The sequence below is a fragment of the Maniola jurtina genome, chromosome 14 (assembly GCF_905333055.1).
Source record: "Maniola jurtina chromosome 14, ilManJurt1.1, whole genome shotgun sequence".
Taxonomy (NCBI): Eukaryota; Metazoa; Arthropoda; class Insecta; order Lepidoptera; family Nymphalidae; genus Maniola; species Maniola jurtina.
The window spans coordinates 11,880,211-11,901,518 of record NC_060042.1 but is presented as its reverse complement, the minus strand read 5'-3'; the positions used below and the strand labels follow the sequence as shown (position 1 = coordinate 11,901,518).

Genomic DNA, 21,308 nt, shown 5'->3' with positions numbered 1-21,308 from the left:
AAGTTCTAAGATGATATCTAGATTAAGCCTTGACTATTATAATGTTAATATACAGCCAGCTTAAACGAAATATGAATGCTGTAAAGTCGATCATTAAGAGGGCTCTCTCCGTCACTCGTTTCATACAATCGTAGTTCCAATTTCATTTGAATATTAAGCAACCAAAGTCCATGAAATTTTGCAGACATATTCTAGAAACTAATATCTATGTCTGTGGTTTTCCAGATTTCTGTTAAAATATTCGGATTCAAAGTTACGCGGTCTTAAAAATTTTCATACAAATCTTTGAGCCCCTGTAATTTTAAAAGGCTTATGTTTAACTTACCACCAGGTATAGTAACATATAACAGACAAAAATAGTAAATGATTACCAAAATTAAACCCGCATTTTAATGTAAAATTACAACCTAAGTTTTAACATCTCGCTATCCTATTTAAGCAAAATGACTCCAAATAAATCATTGTTAACCCAAAAGTAGTAAATGATCACCAAAATTAAAACAGCATTTTAATGTAAAATTATAACCAAAGTTTTTACATCTTGCTATCCTATTTAAGCAAACTGGCTCCAAAAAACTCATTGTTAGCCCAAAAATAGTTAATGAAAACCAAATTATTAACCATATTTTAATTTAAAATGAAATGCAAAAAAATAAAATCTCGTTATCCGATTAAAGTAAATTACCCTCGGCAAAAAAAATATTTTGCCAAACACAGTAAAGTAAATTTACTCCTAACCTTTTTGTCTCCAAATTGATTAACCACTACAAAAAAAAATTATCTTGAGCGTTTCGTTTACAACCAAATGCTATACCTAAAATAAAAAATAAAACTCTTACAATTTCAATAATCCCTTTTTTAATTATTGAAACAATCATTAAAAAGATAGTCCTCTTAAAACTAATAATAAACAGTTCAAAGATCTTAAAACTAAACTAATAATAAGCATTTAAAAAATCTTAAGAAGAATCAGTCTTCTGTATTAATTCACTGCACAATTAATGCTTTCTTAGCTTTGGCTGGTCGTCCTCTTTTGCGCTTCATGCCAATCGGAATAGCTCTGGCCTCTGAAGGTGGCTGGACGTGCTTAAGCCGAATCGCCAATCCAACGAGATGCTTGCAAATGTAATCTTTGAGAAACTTTGGGCAATTGCATGTGCCGTGTAACCAATTTTCCTTTTCTCGGGGCATTATAACTTCCCACTCTCTAAAATGTTGCTCTTTGTATTCGTCAAAGGTCTCCCATGGCTTTTCATAATTTTTGCAATCTAAATCCGACCCAGCTGGAATTCTGTATGAGCAAACTAGCTCAGTACTATTCTTTAATGGCACCTGCTTCGACAGTTTTGCCCATTGGTAACTTTCTGTCCACATCTTTAAAGATACTGTCGGCAGTTGAGCGAACCGTCTCTCAGTATTATTAATCACGTATTCATTAGACCAGTCCTTGACTATATCAGAAGCAATTACTAAGAACCGCGCCAAAGGATGACGCTCACGAAGCGTGCCACCATCTTTTATTGTTTTATTGAAAGATTCCAGAGCATTGTTTGTAGCAGGAGTCCCCAGAGATGCGCCCAAATACCAGAAACGATTTAGTATTAGCCATTCATTTTCAAAGTATGTAACAAAATCTTTTTCGGCTTTCCACTTGTCCAAAAATTTTTCGCTGGCTCGATCAAATATTTCCTGAGTTGAGGCACACTGTAAAGCATCAATATCTTGTAAGATCTCTTTTTGGGATTTCTTTTGCACACTTTGCTCTACTCTTGTTTGCATCTTCTTTTTCGCATGCGCCCAGCACATTCTTATGACTGTATCTGTTCCAAATGTGCACGCAAAGGCAGTTTGTATAGCCTTCGCTGCATCACAGACCAAAACTTTACAACTTAAAGTGTATGAAAATATTGAGAAAACTGCTTTTTTTAATGCGGAAAATAAAAATATGAAGTCTTCCGTTCGTTCAGCTGTTGTCACAGCTAATCCAAATGGGTGAAAATGTTTATCTCTGTCTGTAGTTCCAATCACAAGTACTGGAAACCCTTGCCAAATGAGCTTATATGTGGCATCCGCGTGAAGAACAGAACATTGGCGTGATAGACCAATTAAATATTTCGTCGTTAACATGAACCGGAAGTTCTGATCTAAATCATCTTCAGAAATTTCATACGCCAAAACAAAAACTTCGTGACCGTCATCAGGTATTTCAGAGTTTTCTTTTAACCATAATTCAAGCTGTCCCAAGCTTATTACCGATGGCCCGTATTTTTTCTTACGTATGATTTTAAGATAATTGTTTAACTGTAACTTAGTCGGCAGAACTAGTCCATTAATTTTACTTAAGTTCTTCATAATAGATTTAGGTTTCAAACGCAGTTCGAATAGTTTTTCTATTTCCTTTTTCGTTGCCTCATTTATTCCCCTAGTCGACTGACAGTCAGAATTTTCATGGTCGTGACATGTTTCAGTACGAAATAATAATATATCATCACACGATGCGTCAAATAAAAGATAAATCGCGGCAGAACACTGAATTTCAGCCCGAAGCTTCACTTTGTTACAACGATAGTAACGTTTTACTCCTTCTTCAGTCGTATGAATTTTTTGTATTGACCAGGTCTTCTCATTTTTGATAAATTCCTCAGCGCTCCGCACAGTTATAAATTTTCTTTCAAAAACCCAAACTTTATTTTGCCTTCGACGTTTTTTCGTATGCTCTGTGATTTTATATTCGTCTTCATCTGATTCCGATGAAGTACTCAACAGCGGAGCACACGAACTCGGTCCCGCTAAGTTTTCATTCGCCATTGCAAAGAAGATAGATATCAAAACACACCCAATAAAAGCAAGTGCTCGCACGCGACTAAATTGGCGATCGTGTCCGGGCGTGCGCGGCGCTTGCGGTGTGGTGGGAGAGGATCGTAAGCCGCAGACATAACTTAATATGGCATCATAATGCTTCATTTGGTAATAAGCCTACATTTTATGTCAATCATAGTGGTTTATTTAGGCAGAAATAGCGCATTAATTTGCTCGCTAAGATTTGGTGATCATTTACTACATTTGGTGTTCGAATACAATTTGAAGTGCAGTCGTGACTAAAATAGCTAGTACTATTGTAATTTTAGACGTTATTTATCTGGTGTTAAGTATATATTTTTGGTAAAAGAACTAAGGGTATCAAAGCATTTTATGGTGATCATTATATTTAACCCCATTTTAAAACTACATATTTTTAGAAAAATCTAAAACACCACAGACACCGATATTAGTTTCTAGAATACGTCTGCAAAATTTCATGGACTTTGGTTGCTTAATATTCAAATGAAATTGGAACTACGATTGTATGAAACGAATGACGGAGAGAGCCCTGTTATTAAACAGCTTCCATTTGCTACTTACGTATGGTTATGTCAAAAACATTACTCATATTAGCCTATATTAGCGTGAAATAAACCTGTAAAGTAGTCCACAGGTCACAACATTGATTCACCATAGGAACAATTTGAGCAGACAAAGCGCTCGATCTGTTATAATTATGGGTGCAATTAAAAAATCAACAATATGTGGTAGGTGAGAATAATATCGTTGCATAAGAGAGTCTTCAGTGTGGGATCGGGGCCAGCGAGCTTGGATCCGTGTCAGCGGAACAATGAAGATGTACGATAGACAACATTATAAAACACCCAATAATTTCTGCACTATTTTGAACTATATGCATAATGCAATAAGGACTTCCTTATCTGTAATACTCACCTATAGACCTATTACTTGACCTTTGCTTTGCCTGAAAGGTAGGTACGTAATGTATGTCGCTTATCATAGTTTTACATATAATCGTCTTTGATGTCACAGACTTATTTTTGCTTTTTTACTAAGTCACTTTACAAAATAGAGCGTTTGAAAATTTTAAAATGCTGTGTTGTTAACTCTCTTTGCATGATCATCGTGACGAGTCGTTTAACTAGATTTTTGTTTAAACAAGTTACAGAACAAAGTTTATTGTACGAGACCTAGTTTTTTACAAGCTTTTATTTAACTTGCCGTGTTAGAATGTGGTCAAATCTTACTTGCAAATTCGTCTTTAGTAGAAGTCTTAAGCAAAAGTCCATTTTTAAAAAGGTTTTATTGTTAATTTTATTAAATAGTTAAAACAGGCTTTAAAACCTAAGATTTTCACCTCCATATAAATCCTCTCTTTCAGTAGATACCTACCTTATTCTCATATCCAATACCTCGTCCTCTTTAAAGTCTAAACTGATAACAATTTGATATTTTCAAGAAGAAAATATTAAATAGTAGAAAATTGTAAGTATATTGAAAAATTATACACTTTCGTAATGTGTCAACTCAATTCAATTTCACGAAGCAAGGAAGAGCAATTTATTGTAAAAAGCATAATATTTTAGCTACGCAACTCTAAGGTCAATAAGGTGAATCTTTGAGACCAAGTGCTGTTAAATAATAAAATCCCGAGCTCTTAGCTATTATGTAAGACAAGTTTTTGCACAATTCGGCACAAAAAACTTGAACCTTGATAATAAAATTTAAAATATTGTTATTTAACAATATTTCATCGCATCGTCCGCATATATTATAATGTGGTGCATACATCTAATTTGCATCACATTATGTATTATATTCGATAATTTTAATGCAAATATTTTGCTTAAAGTTAAGCAAAAAATGTTAGAATATCCAGAATATCTTGTTTTGTGGTGGCAAATTATTGGTGTCGAATTTATCTACGGTTTGGAATCTTGAGCAAGAATCTACGCTCCATATTTTAAATTATCCTGCAACTAACTTATGCCCGCGACTTCGTCCGCATGAACTACACTTTCAAACCCCTATTTTACCTCCTTAGCGGTTGAATTTTTAAAAATCCTTTCTTAGCATTTCTTGCTTGCCAAACAGCCCAATCCGCTCAATAGTTCAACCTGTGCGTTGATACTCGTAGATCATTCAGTCAGTCACCTTATAGAAACTTTTGTAAGTATATTTAGATTTTCGTTGAATGAAATTATGTTGTGAGGAAATCTGTAAATAACATTCAAAAGAAATTCTCATGTCTTGATGTTCAGTAGACTGTAGACTAGTATTACATTTTCAACAAATGATTTGTATTTTTAACCCCCGACCAAAAAAGAGGAGTGTTATAAGTTTGACGTGTGTATCTGTGTATCTGTCTGTGGCATCGTAGCTCCTAAACTAATGAACCGATTTTAATTTAGATTTTTTTGTTTGAAAGGTGGCTTGGCTTGATCGAGAGTGTTCTTAGCTATAATCCAAGAAAATCGGTTAAGAGGAAAGCCAATGCGAATGACATAGACGATTTCACCTTCAAACTAGCAATTTTGACATGTCATGACCCTCTATTGACAATTAATCAAGCAGACATTTCAATCTGCGAAATTTACGCGGACTTTTAGTATTTTGACGTAGGAGGGTAAAAGATCCAGTACATGAACGAATAAGGACTACCCTGACATTGACCTAAAATTAAGGTATATGAGAATCGTTCTATATCTAATTTTTATATTTTGTGTGTCTGTACACAGTAGGTAAACACTCTTAAATTATTTAAATATCAAAAAATCAAATAAAATGCGTGGTATTAATTATTATAAATTATTTTATTTAAGAAAAGGATAAATTGCCAGAAAATGAACTGGGAATTTCAGTGAATGAACGAACTCTATCTAGTGCATAAACTCTCGATTCCTATTAATAAATAAATTCTTAAATATATTTTCGGCTTGGAATTCAAAAAAAATTGACAGATTTTCACAGTTTTTGACTTATTGTATATTTTTTTCTACATTTTGCGCGATAAATCAAACACTATTTTACATAATAATAATAAATAAAACCTGTTTTAGAATGTATAATAGAGCCCTTTCATATGATATTATCCCCTTTGGTATAGTTATCTTAGGTTGAAAGTCACCTAAATTTTCTGGAAAACAGTCTAAATGATTACAGAGAAAATGAAACTTAATGCCCATGTTGCACCCAAGTCGCTGGAAGTGCAACATCAGCTGCTGAATGTTTTGAGAGTAGTGAGAACAATATACCGTAACACATGTTATCAGATTTGTTCCTTTGAGCCGAGAAGCCACATATTCTGATGCTTTTTAGACAATCTAAGATCTCTCATTAAGTGGTCTAAATCATTTTGATTGAATAGTCTAAGTTGAGATGTAAAAGTCACTACATCGTCACTACCTTCTGAAAGTTCTTGAAGTAGATTGGAGGTACTGGGTTGGGGCTGAGGTACAGATTTATCACCAGAAGTCAGAATCGTTCTAATTGTAGACTGCAAGTTACAATAGAGTCGCTTGGAACAATTTTTTTGCTGTTTCTTCTGGTTATATTCACAATGCAGAAATAATAATCATCATGGTGTTTAGATGGTTCGCGCCAAATTATAAGACTTTTTTTAGTAAAAGTAGGGTCTATTCTTATTTGCTCATAAACGCACATATAAAAATTTGGAGTCCAGGCCTTGCTGTTAGCTGCTAATGGGTTCTCAAAGTAGCCCGAGTATGCTTGTTTTACAAAGTTAGACACACTTGCACGACATTCTTTAATACGTACTCGCCACCAAATGGTACAAAAATGATTGGAATAACTTGCAGATGTTCTTCTTGATATTCACCTCGATAAATTTTGGAAATTACTTGTGTGATCTTAATAAAGTGTGAACATACAAAGTGTGAGTATAGTGCAAAATATGGGGGTACCTGTATCTCAAAAACTAGAGCTGCTGTGTAAAAAATTAAAGTAGATCTGAAATCAGCGACGTCAAATTAGTAAGAAACAGTTTCAAAACCTAATAAAACAAAAAAGTTGAATTTTGTATGCCAGTGAAATGATTCGGAATCGGAAGCCACTTTATATATCGCGAAATTTGGAAATGTGGTCAAATTTTCGAAATCCATATTTATCAATGAAAAGCGACATAATTTTGTAAGTAGTACCTACTTACTTCAGTTTACTATTTTTGAACAGTTTCGCAGAGGTACAACAATCGGCCTCATTCAATCAGCCGCCATATTTATAGTAACAGGCAAATAAATACAATTAAGTATTGGAACTACAATACCTATGCTCCTAAATGTATCTTAAAAAACAAGTCTCATTCAGCGTTACAAGTGCAGAAGAGGAAGTAGACAGACGGATTAACATCAGTTCGAACAAGTACTGGGCACAAAAGGAAAGAATGAAAGGAGCTTACCCAGTACATCTTAAAAGATCCGTTACAGATACATGCATCCTGCTATGCCTCACCAATGCCAGCCAAACATGGGTCCAGACAAAGAATATAAAAAGAAATAGTGACTTGCTAAAGGGCGATGGCAAGGAGCATAACTTAAGGAAAAAATATTCAAAGTGAGAATTGAAGACATAAGAAAAAAGACAAAGCCTACAGACACCTTGAGACATGCCCTAAAACTGAAATGCAAATGGTCATATTGTATCGATTTTTACAGATGAAAGAAGGACAGGAAAAATCTCCCCTTGGCCAGGCCCAGCAGGTAAAAGAAAAATAGGTAGACCGAAGACGCGTTGGTCTAATGCTATTGTGCAAATCGCGAGAGAAAATTAGCTTGATAGTACCAAAGACAGAGAGAAATGGGGATACCCAAGAGGGATCCTTATCCAAGAAAGAAGAATACCAGAATAAATATTTAAAAAAAATCTAAAGAAAAATTAAACCGACTTCAAAAACCACAAACACTAAAAAGTAAAAATAATTTTAGTGATTGTGGTTTTTGAAGTCGGTTTTATTTTTCTTTTGAAAATTTTTTATTTCACAATTTTTAGTGGCCCCACTGTACCTACTATAATATGCCATACCCAGTTAAAACCCTACTGTTTACTAAGATATTACACTGATCGCGAGCAATTTGCTCTTATCCATTGAGGAGTTCCGTTCTCCATCTCGGAAGATATTCATCAGATCTTCATCAAATTTATATGGGACCACCTGCGAAGTATACCCTATCAAACAAAAAAAAATCCAAATCGGTCCAGGCGTCTTTGAGTAATCGGAGAACATACATTAAAAAAAAAAGTTACCGAGGAATTCAGAACCTCTTCCTTTTTTTGAAGTCGGTTAAAAATATACTAAGATTTACTAACATGGTGTTATACCACAGAGTAGCGAACAGAGGCAAAGCTTCTAAGAAGCGAACAAAATTTATAACTATTTTGGTAGGGTTGGCACAGAAGGATACAATTTAATAAACAATAGGTATTTGTTCAACAAGATGGCAAAGTTTGTTTTTTGTTGTGATTGCTTAGTTTAAATATCGATCGATAGATCTAAATATCGATTTTGAACGAAATCAGTCACTTTACAAAGAATTATAAATGGTGCCAACTTTTTAAATTTTGGCAACAGTTTCCTATTTTGATCCCAGGGAGCTCTAAATATAGATTTTGAACGAAATCGGTCAATTAACAAAGAATTTCAAAATGCCGTCGACTTTTTTAAATTTTGGTAACAGTTTCCTTTTTTGTGATGCCAGGGAGCTCTAAATATTGATTTTGAACGAAATCGGTCAATTAACAAAGAATTTCAAAATGGCGTCGACTTTTTTAAATTTTGGTAACAGTTTCCTTTTTTGTGATCCCAGGGAGCTCTAAATATAGATTTTGAACGAAATCGGTCAATTAACAAAGAATTTCAAAATGGCGTCGACTTTTTTAAATTTTGGTAACAGTTTCCTTTTTTGTGATGCCAGGGAGCTCTAAATATTGATTTTGAACGAAATCGGTCAATTAACAAAGAATTTCAAAATGGCGTCGACTTTTTTAAATTTTGGTAACAGTTTCCTTTTTTGTGCATGGCATAATATTGTATATCAAATCTTTGAAAAGAGCAACCGCCGAGTTTCTTGCTGGTTCTTCTCGGTAGGAAAGGCATTCCGAACCAGTGGTAGATGCTTTTGACGATTCGAAAGAACTTGTAAAAGTCTAATTGAATAAAAACATTTTGAATTTGAATTTGAATTTGAATTTGTGATGCCAGGGAGCTCTAAATATCGATTTTGAACGATATCGGTCAATTAACAAAGAATTTCAAAATGGCGTCGACTTTTTTAAATTTTGGTAACAGTTTCCTTTTTTGTGATCCCAGGGAGCTATAAATATCGATTTTGAACGAAATCGGTCAATTAACAAAGAATTTCAAAATGGCGTCGACTTTTTTAAATTTTGGTAACAGTTTCCTTTTTTGTGATCCCAGGGAGCTTTAAATATCGATTTTGAACGAAATCGGTCAATTAACAAAGAATTTCAAAATGGCGTCGACTTTTTTAAATTTTGGTAACAGTTTCTTATTTTGTGATGCCAGGGAGCTCTAAATATCGATTTTGTACGAAATCGGTCAATTAACAAAGAATTTCAAAATGGCGTCGACTTTTTTAAATTTTGGTAACAGTTTCTTATTTTGTGATCCCAGGGAGCTCTAAATATCGATTTTGAACGGAATCGGTCAATTAACAAAGAATTTCAAAATGGCGCCAACTGTTTTAAATTTTGGTAACAATTTCCTGTTTTGTGATCCTAGGGATCCTCAGATATTGATTTTGAACAAAATCTATGACAGTTCAAAAAAATAGATTTTAAACACTATTTAAATTATTATCATTAACATTAAATTAAATGAAAACACGACGCGCGACGTGTACTGCAGCCCCTGAGCTTGAGCACAGGCCGAGCCGGTATAAACCGATTTCTCTCCGTACGCGACGTAGCGCCTGTGCTCACGCACACACGCGCCTCAAGCTTGTAGTAGTGTACCTATCGTAGCGCGCTTGTATGAAGCTTTGACTCTGTTCGCTACTCATGTGGTTATACAACGCAATACCACACTCACAAACACTCGTACAAACATACAGACAAGTATATACTCACACACACTCACACACACACACACACACACACACATGGACGCACACGCACTTTTGAACGGTTTGAACGGAACACGGTTTTGAAATTGAAATTGAAAACAGTGTAAGAATTTGTAAGAAAATATTTAAAAAAGGTATATCAGCCGGTTTTTTATTCCAGCTCTTAATACATGTAAAAACGTCCAATCTGTTCATTTACTCGAGCCTTTACCCTAGTACCTAATTATATCGACCGCCCCATATCAAAACAAAGTAAATGTCATTTTTCCGAAAATCGTTTTATGTCATAAGCCTAACTTTCATAGTATGTCCCGTTGTATTGTAAGGACACCCACATTAAAGTAAAATTAAAAGCTAGTAAGTCGCTTTGACCTCTGTCTTTCTGTCCGTCTGTCCGTCTGTCGTGTCTGTCAAGAAAACCTATAGGGTATTTCCCGTTAACCTAGAATTATGGGCAGGTAGATAGGTCTCAACTCTCATAGCCCAAGTAAAGGAATAAATCTGAAAACAAATTTCGTGATTCTAGATCAACGGGAAGTACTGTATAGGTTTTCTTTACGGACGGACGGACAAACGGACAGACAACAAAGTGATCCTTTAAGAGCTCCGTTTTTCATTTTGAGGTACGGAACCCTAAAAAAGAAAATGATGCAATGTAATGAATAAATGTGTAGGCAAGTCTTCACACTAAAATATTTAAACCCCTTTAATTTAAAAACTGTCATAGCCTAGTGGTTAGAACGTCCGCCTCCTAATCGAAGGTCGGGGGTTCGATCCTGGAATCACGCACTACTAACTTTTCAGTTATGTGCGTTTTAAGCAATTTAATATCACTTGCTTTAACGGCGAAGGAAAACATCGTGAGGAAACCTGCATACCTGCAAGTTTTCCATGTTCTCAAAGGTGTGTGAAGTATGCCATTCCGCATTGGACCAGCGTTGTAGACTATTCTATTCTCTTGAATTTAAGCCGCTTACTAGGTTTTGATTTGAGAAAGCTGGAATGCCAGATTTGACATTAATTGACAAAATTGAGAGACCTAAGCTTGTATAAGAACACAGAAGTGTCATAATTCGTGTTCACTTTGCCTAACGTCTCTCAGAGAGCAGAGAGAGATTTAAACTGTTTCTTATAATCACTGGCCATATTTCAAATGCGAAAGTGTGTTTGTTGGTTTAATATTTAATCACACTGCAACGGAGCAACCAGTCGACGTGGTTTTTTGCATGGATACATTTAAAGACCTAGAGACTGACATCTCTCTCCGCATCGTATTCTTTATTGCTGAGGGTTGTGACCTCTTACCATTATTCCTACATCTAATGGTAGGTTTTCTTGGGATAATAATGTGGTGGATTCAAAGAGCCTACGGAACTCGACTAGAAAAACGAGATTTTGACTCTTTAACGGTTATGAATTATTATCAGTGATATAATTTATTAGCGCTGCCAGGTAAAATGACATTTATCTCAGAAAATCAAAGAGTTTCCACGAGATTTTTTCCAAGGTTGCGCTACTAAGTACATATATTATGAAGAGGAAAGGTTTGTTTATTTGTTATCGATAAACTCTGAAACTACTGAACTACTTGCACTAAAGACATAATCATCAACATCAACCGACAGACGTCCACAGTGAATATAGGTCTTTAATAGGGTCTTCCACATGCTACGGGTTTCCGCCGCCTGAATCTTTGCGCTTGCGCTTGACGACAATCATGCTTTAAAGAAAGCAGTGATGAGGTCCAAGTAGGAGCACGCTTACCTAGAAGATGCCTATTCACTCTTGGCTTTCAGGTATCTAAGGTATATATGGCAGGAAACACGGCCCCCGAAATGGCGTTCCAACCTTTAGGCTCTCCCCATTGCCCGCAGCATGAATCTGAGCTTTCTTATGAGACCCATGGTTATATTATGTACATATAATATCTCATAAGAAAGCTCTAACACACAATCCAGCTAAGTAGGTCCAATTTCGAAAAAAGCTAGCTAGCCGACAAATCTAACTCAGGCAGCCTTCGGGAATCTTCGAGATGTCTCTCGTCCAAAATTCCTCAATGCTTGAAGACCAGTCTTTGAATAGTGCATATTGTCAGTGATGAAATATGGATCCGAAATATAGGTCTTTTTTTTGTACACAGGAAATGCCTGACGCATACCCCTCCGTCATGTGGGGCTTGCACCAAACTTGCACTACTACGAAATCCATTTCGGAACACGGCACCCGGGACGAGGCGCGCTATCTCCTAGAAAACATAGGTATAATACCTATTTAGAACACTTACTATCTGTCATCATAATCTATGACAACCTCCGAGTATTTACCTGGTAAAACCGTAACTTTAGAATCAAATTTAGTATATAAGCAGGCTTCATTTAGAAATGAAAAAATCCCTATTTTATTTTTCAACGATTATAAACACAACTTTCATTCAAAAATAATAAGCTTAAATTCATTTTAAATAATATTTTGCGACGAAATGACGCGCACAGTCCTTCCGCCATGACAGTCCAGTGGACACTGAATTCCATAGAGCGCCTGCAAGAAAATAAATAGCACAGGAAGTTTTTTGGTTAGTTTTAGATTATTTAAGAAATGAAAAACATTTAGTATAAAACTAACAATTAAAATTGATTGCTAAACCTAAACATATCATTTTCTGGAGGTTGGCTTCAAAGTGTCAAGATGTTAAAGAAATTTTTTACAGAACAAGTTGCGAACAGCAATGTTTTCAACTTGTTTTTTTTTATTTATTGGGATAATGTATACAAAATTAAAAGAAGTACTTATAATCTTCACAAACTGAAGTTTTTAATTGCATGTATTTAATAGCTGTTAATGCTTTAGAAAAATAAACAATTCACTTCAAAGTACAGCATTTTTGCGATTTGTCAAATAGCCATAGTCTTAAGCCGTTTGAACTTAATCAACTTTTCTAGTTATCAACGTTTATCAACTTTTTTCTAGTTATTACTGTAACCTTCACTTGTCGGGGGTGTTACAAATTTTTAATTTACACTTGTTTACACGTTTAGTTAGGTTACACGTCCTTTGTTGGATGACGATTGTTTTATTCGGGAAGGTTTTAAATTGGCCTTAAAAGTGTGTGAATGTTTAGTTACAAAGTGAATCGAATTAATAAAGTAATTTATTACAATGGGCGGGTTAATATGGCGTAAAATAGTCGGATGGTGAACAATGGTTTGTCGCGGAGCAGGAAAGTGGTTGATTTCCGAGTCACTGCCTCGGCACATAACCGGTAAATTGTAACTAGCATGTAAATTGTTATCAGTAGGCTTTATTGACTGATTATAATGTACACCCTTCATTATTATGATTACTTATGAAATTCAACAGGTAGTTGGGCCAAACTTTACTGAGTTATTTACAATACTTACCTAGTTTTATGTCGTAAACTACTCGTATGTAGATACTTATTTGCCTTCATATTATACCTACTTGAGGAAGCGCAAGAGGAGTATTCGTTACATAACTTAATAAAATACGAAGGGTTCTGTACTATCGTATACCACTATGTATTTTTTTATTTTATTTACATTACATTTTTTTTTTCAAATTTTTATTAATTAACGATAAAGCGGCAATAGGATAGGAATACACCGTCTGTGAAAATTTCAACTCCCTACGCATTACGGTTAATGAGATACAGCCGAGCCGGCATATGAGAGAGATGCTGACAGACAGACGGACCGACAGGGGAGGCTTAGTAATAGGCTTCCGTAGGCTGCAGAACCCTAATAAAAGGTCCACAGTCCACAGAGCATATAAATGGCCTATCCTGTGAGTTTTCTTCGCCGCTGCAATTCAAGTCGAAGACGTTTAACAATACATAATATTTTAAAATAAATCAGCAAAAAAGTTAATTCACCGTTGTCTAAATTAAATTATTTCCAATTCTTCGGATGACAAAAGGCAAGTTTTTGTCGAGTAGATAACATGAATAGTCCGTTAGCCCGACGCGTGTACCAAAATTAACCGTGAAGTAGACGTGATTTGCTGTCTGCGGTAATCATTGAGGTCGAAACTCGAAACCACCCCTTAGTGGTAATAGTGGTTCTAGTCAGTCGTACATAATCTAATCTGAGTAGGGAAGTATTTTGAAAATTAGTAGAGAAGGGTACCTATTTATGCGTGGTTTTAAGTTGAAGCTTCGTTTAGAAATTAAAGGCAAGAAAAGTTCAATTAAGTATATTGTTACTAAAAAAGAGTTTTTTTTTTTAATTTATTTGTTCACATTATATTTAAAACTAGCTGATGCCCGCAGCTTCGCCCGCGTGGATTGGTCAGATCCCCTACAGCATCAGGATTGAGGAGTTGGAATCCAAATTTTGTATGAAACAATGTCGCAAAGTTCCTCTATCGATTAAAAAAGAAATGACGCAAATCGGTTCAGAAATTTCGGAGATTTCGGTGTACATAGGTAGAAAAACACAACTCCCTTCTTGAAAGTCGGTTAAAAAAGTAGCCTATGTTACACCCTGGTCAATCCTCTACTTGATGTGAAAATCCCGTTAAAATCGGTTCAGCCGTTCCGAAGATTAGCCTTTTCAAACAGACAGACAGACAGACAGACAGACAGACAGACAGACAGACAGACAGACAAAAATTTTAAAAATGTGTGATTCAGTTACGGTATCGTTCAAATAACCATATGACCTTAATATGTGGTAGTTATTTCGAAATTACAGACAGACACTCCAATTTTATTTATTAGTATAGATTATGGACTTCGTCTGTGGTGGCGTTTTGTGACTTTTTGGAGTGTTTTTTTTTGTTAAAACTGACTGGAAAGCGCTCTAAGGGGGTGCCGTGCGTATGTCGGTGAGCGCCGGCACAGACGGGGTCCATACTTGTATAATTTAGCTAACTTGTTACAAATAACTACAAACTTGACATTGGCTAATCATTGTAAAAGCCAGACGAGAGAGAAAAAAAAATTAAAATTATACGATAGGCTTGCCCTTGACTGTAATCACACCAAATAGAAGGCGATGCAGCCTAAGATGAACCGCGGGCCCAGAAGGTGCCTTTACTCTAATAATATGTATTGTGATTCAACAGAACTAGTTCGCTGGAGATGGCGTTATTCAGATATGTATTATTTTTAAGGGGAGGACTCATACCTAGATTTACTATGAAGGTTTAATAGTAGAGCAGGAAGAATAGGAATACATTACACGTTTTAGGAGTGATTTACATTTTTAATTATTTACCTATAGAACAAGTATCTTTTAAGCGCAACAAAACAGTCGAGGTTCTTTCTGATCCAAATTATCGCTAACTTAACACTAGACTCGCTCTTTATTAACCCCCAACCCAAAAAGAGGGGTGCTATAAGTTTGACGTGTGTATCTGTGTATCTGTCTGTGGCATCGTAGCGCTTAAACGAATGAACCGATTTTAATTTAGTTTTTTTTTGTTTGAAAGGTGGCTTGATCGAGAGTGTTCTTAGTCATAATCCAAGAAAATCGGTTCAGCCGTTTGAAAGTTATCAGCTCTCTTCAAGTTATTACTATAACCTTCACTTGTCGGGGGTGTTATAAATTTTTAATTTACACTTGTCAACACTGCAGTTTGTCTTTTTTCAATCCTGCAGTTTGTCTTTATTCCTGCAGTTTGTCTTTTTCAATCCTGCACATGTCTTTTTCAATCCTGCAGTTTGTCTTTATTCCTGCAGTTTGTCTTTTTCAATCCTGCACATGTCTTTTTCAATACCTACTGCAGTTGTCTTGGTTGACGTGAATTCTCGTCGTGTACCTATACACGTTCTAATTGTCCTCTGATTGCGCAACGCCACTCCAGTAATGTCAATGCGACTCGACCAGTTCTAACCAGCCATCAGTTGCGGAACGGTTGCGACATTGGCTTGTAAATTATTTTGTCTATGGACTTCGGCTTCTGATCTCATTGCGTGCGAAAATTTGTGTTACGATTAGAAGGGCCGGTTGCGTATTACGTGCTTAAAGTTACGGTTATCGTTAAAACTATCTAATCCTTCGCTAGATGTATGGACGACATCAAACCAGTCACAGGCATTCAAGTGACCCAAGTCCGTGGTATTTGGAAGCCCCTACAAAAGACCTAGGGGTAAATGTCTACCGGTTGACGATGACTAACGTTAAACTCGGACCAGTTAAAAAGTAGACGCAGAAGTATTCATAACAGAAGGTTAAAGGTAAATTTTTTGTCCAAAGTTTCATCAATTTGTATCAAACCCTGTCTGTGCAACGCAATTTACTTTTCAAAAGGAGGCGTTCAAAGTTAACGGTAACAGTAATGTAACTTTAACCGCCTCTTAAGCAACCGGCTTTTAGTAAGTGCTTGTTTGTTATTTGGACAATGTAAATCTCAGTACCTTCGGTGGTATATTCGTGTAGAAAGAATGCCGATTATTATTTGACAGTAAGATCCAAACAGTAGGCACGGAAGGTAGATAATTTAATTTATTTCTGAATCTTATACTAAGTTATTGAAATATGTAATTAAATTAGCGATCCGCCTCAGCTTCGCACGGGTAGCTTGAAAGGAACTTTTCTACTATACTTTGTATTCGTGTAACTTTAATAACAATTCACGCCTTGCACGTCACGATGGGACGATTTTCGACATCAGTGCATACGGATTCAAGTTTAAAGGATTGTAAAATCCTCGAAGCTGGAAGAAACTGGACTGAAGCAGTACAAGTCAAGATAGTGCTGTGTAAAGATTTTTCAAGATACTTTCTTTGTCCAGCAGGAGAACGCTTATAAGAATACCTACTTTTTATAACGAAGAATTTTAGTTTCTATCATTTCAACTGTAGGAACAATCGTAATGAAAATAAAGGCCACTCTGAAGTCGTAATATTAATACGTGCGATTGTTAATGGCGTATTGTTGCAGCTCCCACGTCCATTGTTCTCGTGCCATCCTACACTACCGTCTACACTCTACACCACACACTTCACTGGAATCCCAGTATGTTCTAACTGATTATTCACATCTTAGAAAAATTATCTTCTTCAAAAGTTTCATCGTATCCCAACTTTAATTAAAGGAAGGGCATACCTACCTAATCAGTCTGCAAAGTCATTTAAAATTAATAGCGATTTTCGTTAAAACGCAATGCAAATTGAAAATCCCTCAGGAAAAAATCGTGAGGAAAACTTCATGCTTGAGGAATCTCCATAATGTTTCAAAGGTGTGGGATCCAATCTCATAACTTCGCTAACCCGCACTTGGCCAGCGTGGGGGACTGTAGTCTGTGGTTTAAACTATTCTCGTTCTGAGAAGACAGTGGACACCCAAGCAGTAGTGGACCGACGTTGAGTTGATACGATGAACAATTTTATGAGAATGTATCCCCAAGGAAAATAAATGAAAGTTAGAAGGTTGTATAAACATCCCATGTCTTGGAACCACGGCACAATGTGTTAGTTGTCAAAACATTAATTTGAAGTAGAAATTAAAAGTTGACGAATTTAAACTGCCAGTAGCAGATTTTATTAATTTGCTTAAAATGTACAGTAATTAAAACATAATTAAAAAGTGTTTTAAAATTAAATACAAACAATGAAACAATCGATTAACCGCAGTTAACATTACCAAGGTTACTTTTACGAGTGTTGTCATAAACATGACTCAAGGTTTATGATTTTCGACGAACGAATATTTTAAGTTAACCTCTACTGTTTTTTTGTAAAATCATGTTCACACACTGGCCTCTGACCGTGTCCTATTAAGCTCTGGTAACTATTGTTTTCAGCAATGCTAACTGGTTTACTTAAGTGTTACGCTGTGGTACTTAGCCTCGAAATTAGAGATTTCTGACAGACAAATTCAGTTAACCGAAAGTAATCTACGAGTAGGTAGGTAATCCTACTGCCTAACCAATTAATGCTTCAGAACGTTAAATCAAACTGATTAATCAGTTGTTAACCGTCCCAGGCAACTGCCTAAATCAGAAATCACGCAGATCTCCATAAATGAATTGCATATAATATTTTAAGTTACAAAATTATTATATTTTTTAAATATTTTTGCCAGAGCATCGGCATTTCTTTGTGTACATTATAATTATTATAAGCCTTATAAAATATTGAGATTGATGATGAAACTATTCTATTCTATTTTGTTTTTTATTTATTCTAATGCACATGAACTTATAAATTACATCTCGCCAAACTGCACAGTTTGTTAGCGAGTGAGCAGTCCTAAAAGTACTTTAGTAAGTAAATACGCTTCCTGTTTATTATAATGAACAACAGAAGAAAAACAAAATGTTTTAAATAAAAAGAATTTCTTACGATGTTCCACAAACATGCTTTCAAACGAGCGTCGCGTCTACAAAACCTCATTCCGGAAGGACAGTTGCGTAAAGAATACAAAAACAGCGTTATTCTCATTGTTCCATCGAAAGTACCTTACTTGCTAAGTTTAAAGTAAGAGTTGACACACGTGTGTAATGTTTGAACACTGGGCCGATTGCATGGACAAATTGCTTTCGCCCACTGATGGTTCCTATTCATTTTTAGGGTTCTGTACCTCAAAAGGAATAAAGGAACCGTTATAGGATAACTTTGTTGTCTGTCTGTGGAGAAACCTATAGGATACTTCCTGTTGACCTAGAATCATGGGCAGGTAGGTAGGTCTTATAAGCACAAATAAAGGGAAAAATGCTTAGATCACAAATTAAAAATTGTTATTTTGTACAATGGTACGGAACCCTTCGTATGCGAGTTTGACTCGCACTGGGCCGGTTTTTTAACTGTGGGTTTACCCATAACCGAGCAGTTGGTACCAGGGATTAAGGATGTAGGCAGGTAAGCCCTGAAAAAATGTATAACGCTTACCGTGATAACGCTTTGCCGGGATTGCTTAAACTTTTAAATTGCTTCTGAATTGAATCTGATCTATTTTAGATAGAATTGGTGACATTAAGGTAGCATAGGGGATATATTATATTATATTACATACCATACAATTCAATTGGCATTAGACGTTAACCGTTCAATTGTGCCACTCAGTTTAACGCGTTGATTATTTATTTATTATCGGCGGAATTACCTATCGCGATAATTGTGTCATTGATGGCAATTGATGGCATTATTGACGTTAACTTTAATGTGGCCCGAGCATTAAAGAGTTTCCGTTTCATAATAATTTTAAGAGTTACCTATATTTTGGCCCGAGCATTAAGGAGTTTCGCATGTTTATAATAATTCTAAGAGTTATATTTCCGGTATTTGTCAATTAATTTATTCACAAAGTCGACAACCCTACAGTAAGTAATCGTCAAACAAGGTACATTTCTATATATTCCGCGAACTGAGACTCGTATGTGCCAAGAAAGAAAGTTGTTTGTCGCGCCCTCCATCCTCATTCACTACACTACACTTTACAATTCATAGGAAATACCTACTTGCCGTACGGAACTGTCTCTACTAGCTATTATTATTATACAACTTACAATTATAATAACTTATACGTAACTAATACCATAAAAAGCGTATTAAACAATTGAAGATTAATTCATTTATCATAGAAAGCCAAGGAAGATATGGTTATCTAAGTACAATAAGACTTCTTCAAAAAGCTTTCTACGATTTTCTTATTGGTATGCATTCCATCACAGCATTCAATAAGTATCAATGGACATGAATTAAACAAGTGTAAATTAAAAATTTATAACGCCCCCGACCAGTGAAGGTTACGGTAACTAGAAAAGAGCTGATAACTTTCAAACGGCTGAACCGATTTTCTTGGATTAGCTAAGAACACTCTCGGACATCATCAAGCCACCTTTCAAACAAAAAAAAAACTATATTAAAATCGGTTAATTAGTTTAGGAGCTACAACAGACAGATACACATATACACAGATGAGAAGTCAGGTGAGAATCTCTACGCGCGTTTTTTATGGACAAATCAAGAAACATCGTTTTCTTCCGATAAATTACAATATCGCGTGTACAAGTCATTCTGATTAACTGCTTTCATTCAACCAGATTACACAGATTTATAATAGACTAGCTGATGCCCGCAGCTTCGCCCGCGTGGATTGGTCAGATCCCCTGCAGCATCAGGATTGAGGAGTTGGACTCCAATTTTTTTATGAAACAATGTCGCAAAGTTCCTCTATCGATTAAAAAAGAAATGACGCAAATCGGTTCAGAAATCTCGGAGATTTCGGTGTACATAGGTAGAAAAACACAACTCCCTTTTTGAAAGTCGGTTAAAAAAGTAGCCTATGTTACTCCCTGGTCAATTCTCTACTTGTCTGTGAAACCCGTCAAAATCGGTTCAGCCGTTCCGAAGATTAGCCTTTTCAAACAGACAGACAGACAGACAGACAGACAGACAAAAATTTTAAAAACATGTGATTCAGTGTTGGTATCGTTCAAATAACCCTATGAGCTTAATATGAGGTAGTTATTTCGAATTTACAGACAGACACTCCAATTTTATTTATTAGCATAGATACCTACCAGTCGTGTCTGTGCCAAACTCTTCACAAATTATTATCAAAGTTTAGTAAGTATTCCAATCTGAAGTTGCAACATGGGGATTTGCGCAGATCATTGACTAGGATACACAAGCCCGGCTGAGATCTCTTTTTTGGATTCCGTAATAAGGAAACAGGAACCCTTATAGGGTCACTTTGTTGTCTGTCGGTCTGTCTGTCAGTCCGTCTGTCGTGTCTGTCAAGAAAACTTATAGGGTATTTCCCGTTGACCTAGAATCATGTTTGGCATATAGGTAGGTCTTATAGCACAAGTAAAGCTTCAATTTTCAAAGTAAAATATTGTAAATATTATTGTAAATTTCTATTAAGCCTTCATTTTAAAAATTCTGTGTATATCTTGTGTAATGTATATTTTATTTAGGTATAGTATTGCTGTGTACACCTATTAGGGGTTGTCACTTAGATTAGGATCTTTTGTTTTTATGTTTGGACCATTTTTAGTAACAACCTGTTTTGTGTACCTTTTCAATAAATAAATAAATAAAAAAGTAAGATAACTATACCAAGTGGGGTATCATATCAACACTAATTGTATTACAACTTCTAGGAGCCGCGTTGGATACACGGTCTTCGCGTTACATTACCTTCGTGCCTAGGTATTTAGGATTTATATCATGTTTATTGCAGCCTCGTAAGAGAATAGATCTTACAAGTACGACTCGTCACCTAGACGCTAATTTGTCTAGAGACTAGTTAGAAACGCTTTATTACGCTATTCTTTACAGATATATGTAATGTGTTTCTTAATGTTATATTATAGCTATTATATTTTTATAAAAGGTAGACAGAGCTGCTCAAATTAGAAAATGGCAGATGTTCTCGCACTTTCTATTCAGTCGTTACTGTGCTTTTGTCTATTATA

The 21,308-nt window shown here is 35.6% G+C and overlaps 1 protein-coding gene across 1 annotated transcript in view; it reads right to left on the bottom strand.

Moving 5' to 3' along the window:
- Nucleotides 1-21,308, bottom strand: part of LOC123871817 (unconventional myosin-XV) — a 144,167-nt gene that overhangs the window by 102,024 nt on the left and 20,835 nt on the right. The window lies entirely within an intron of this gene.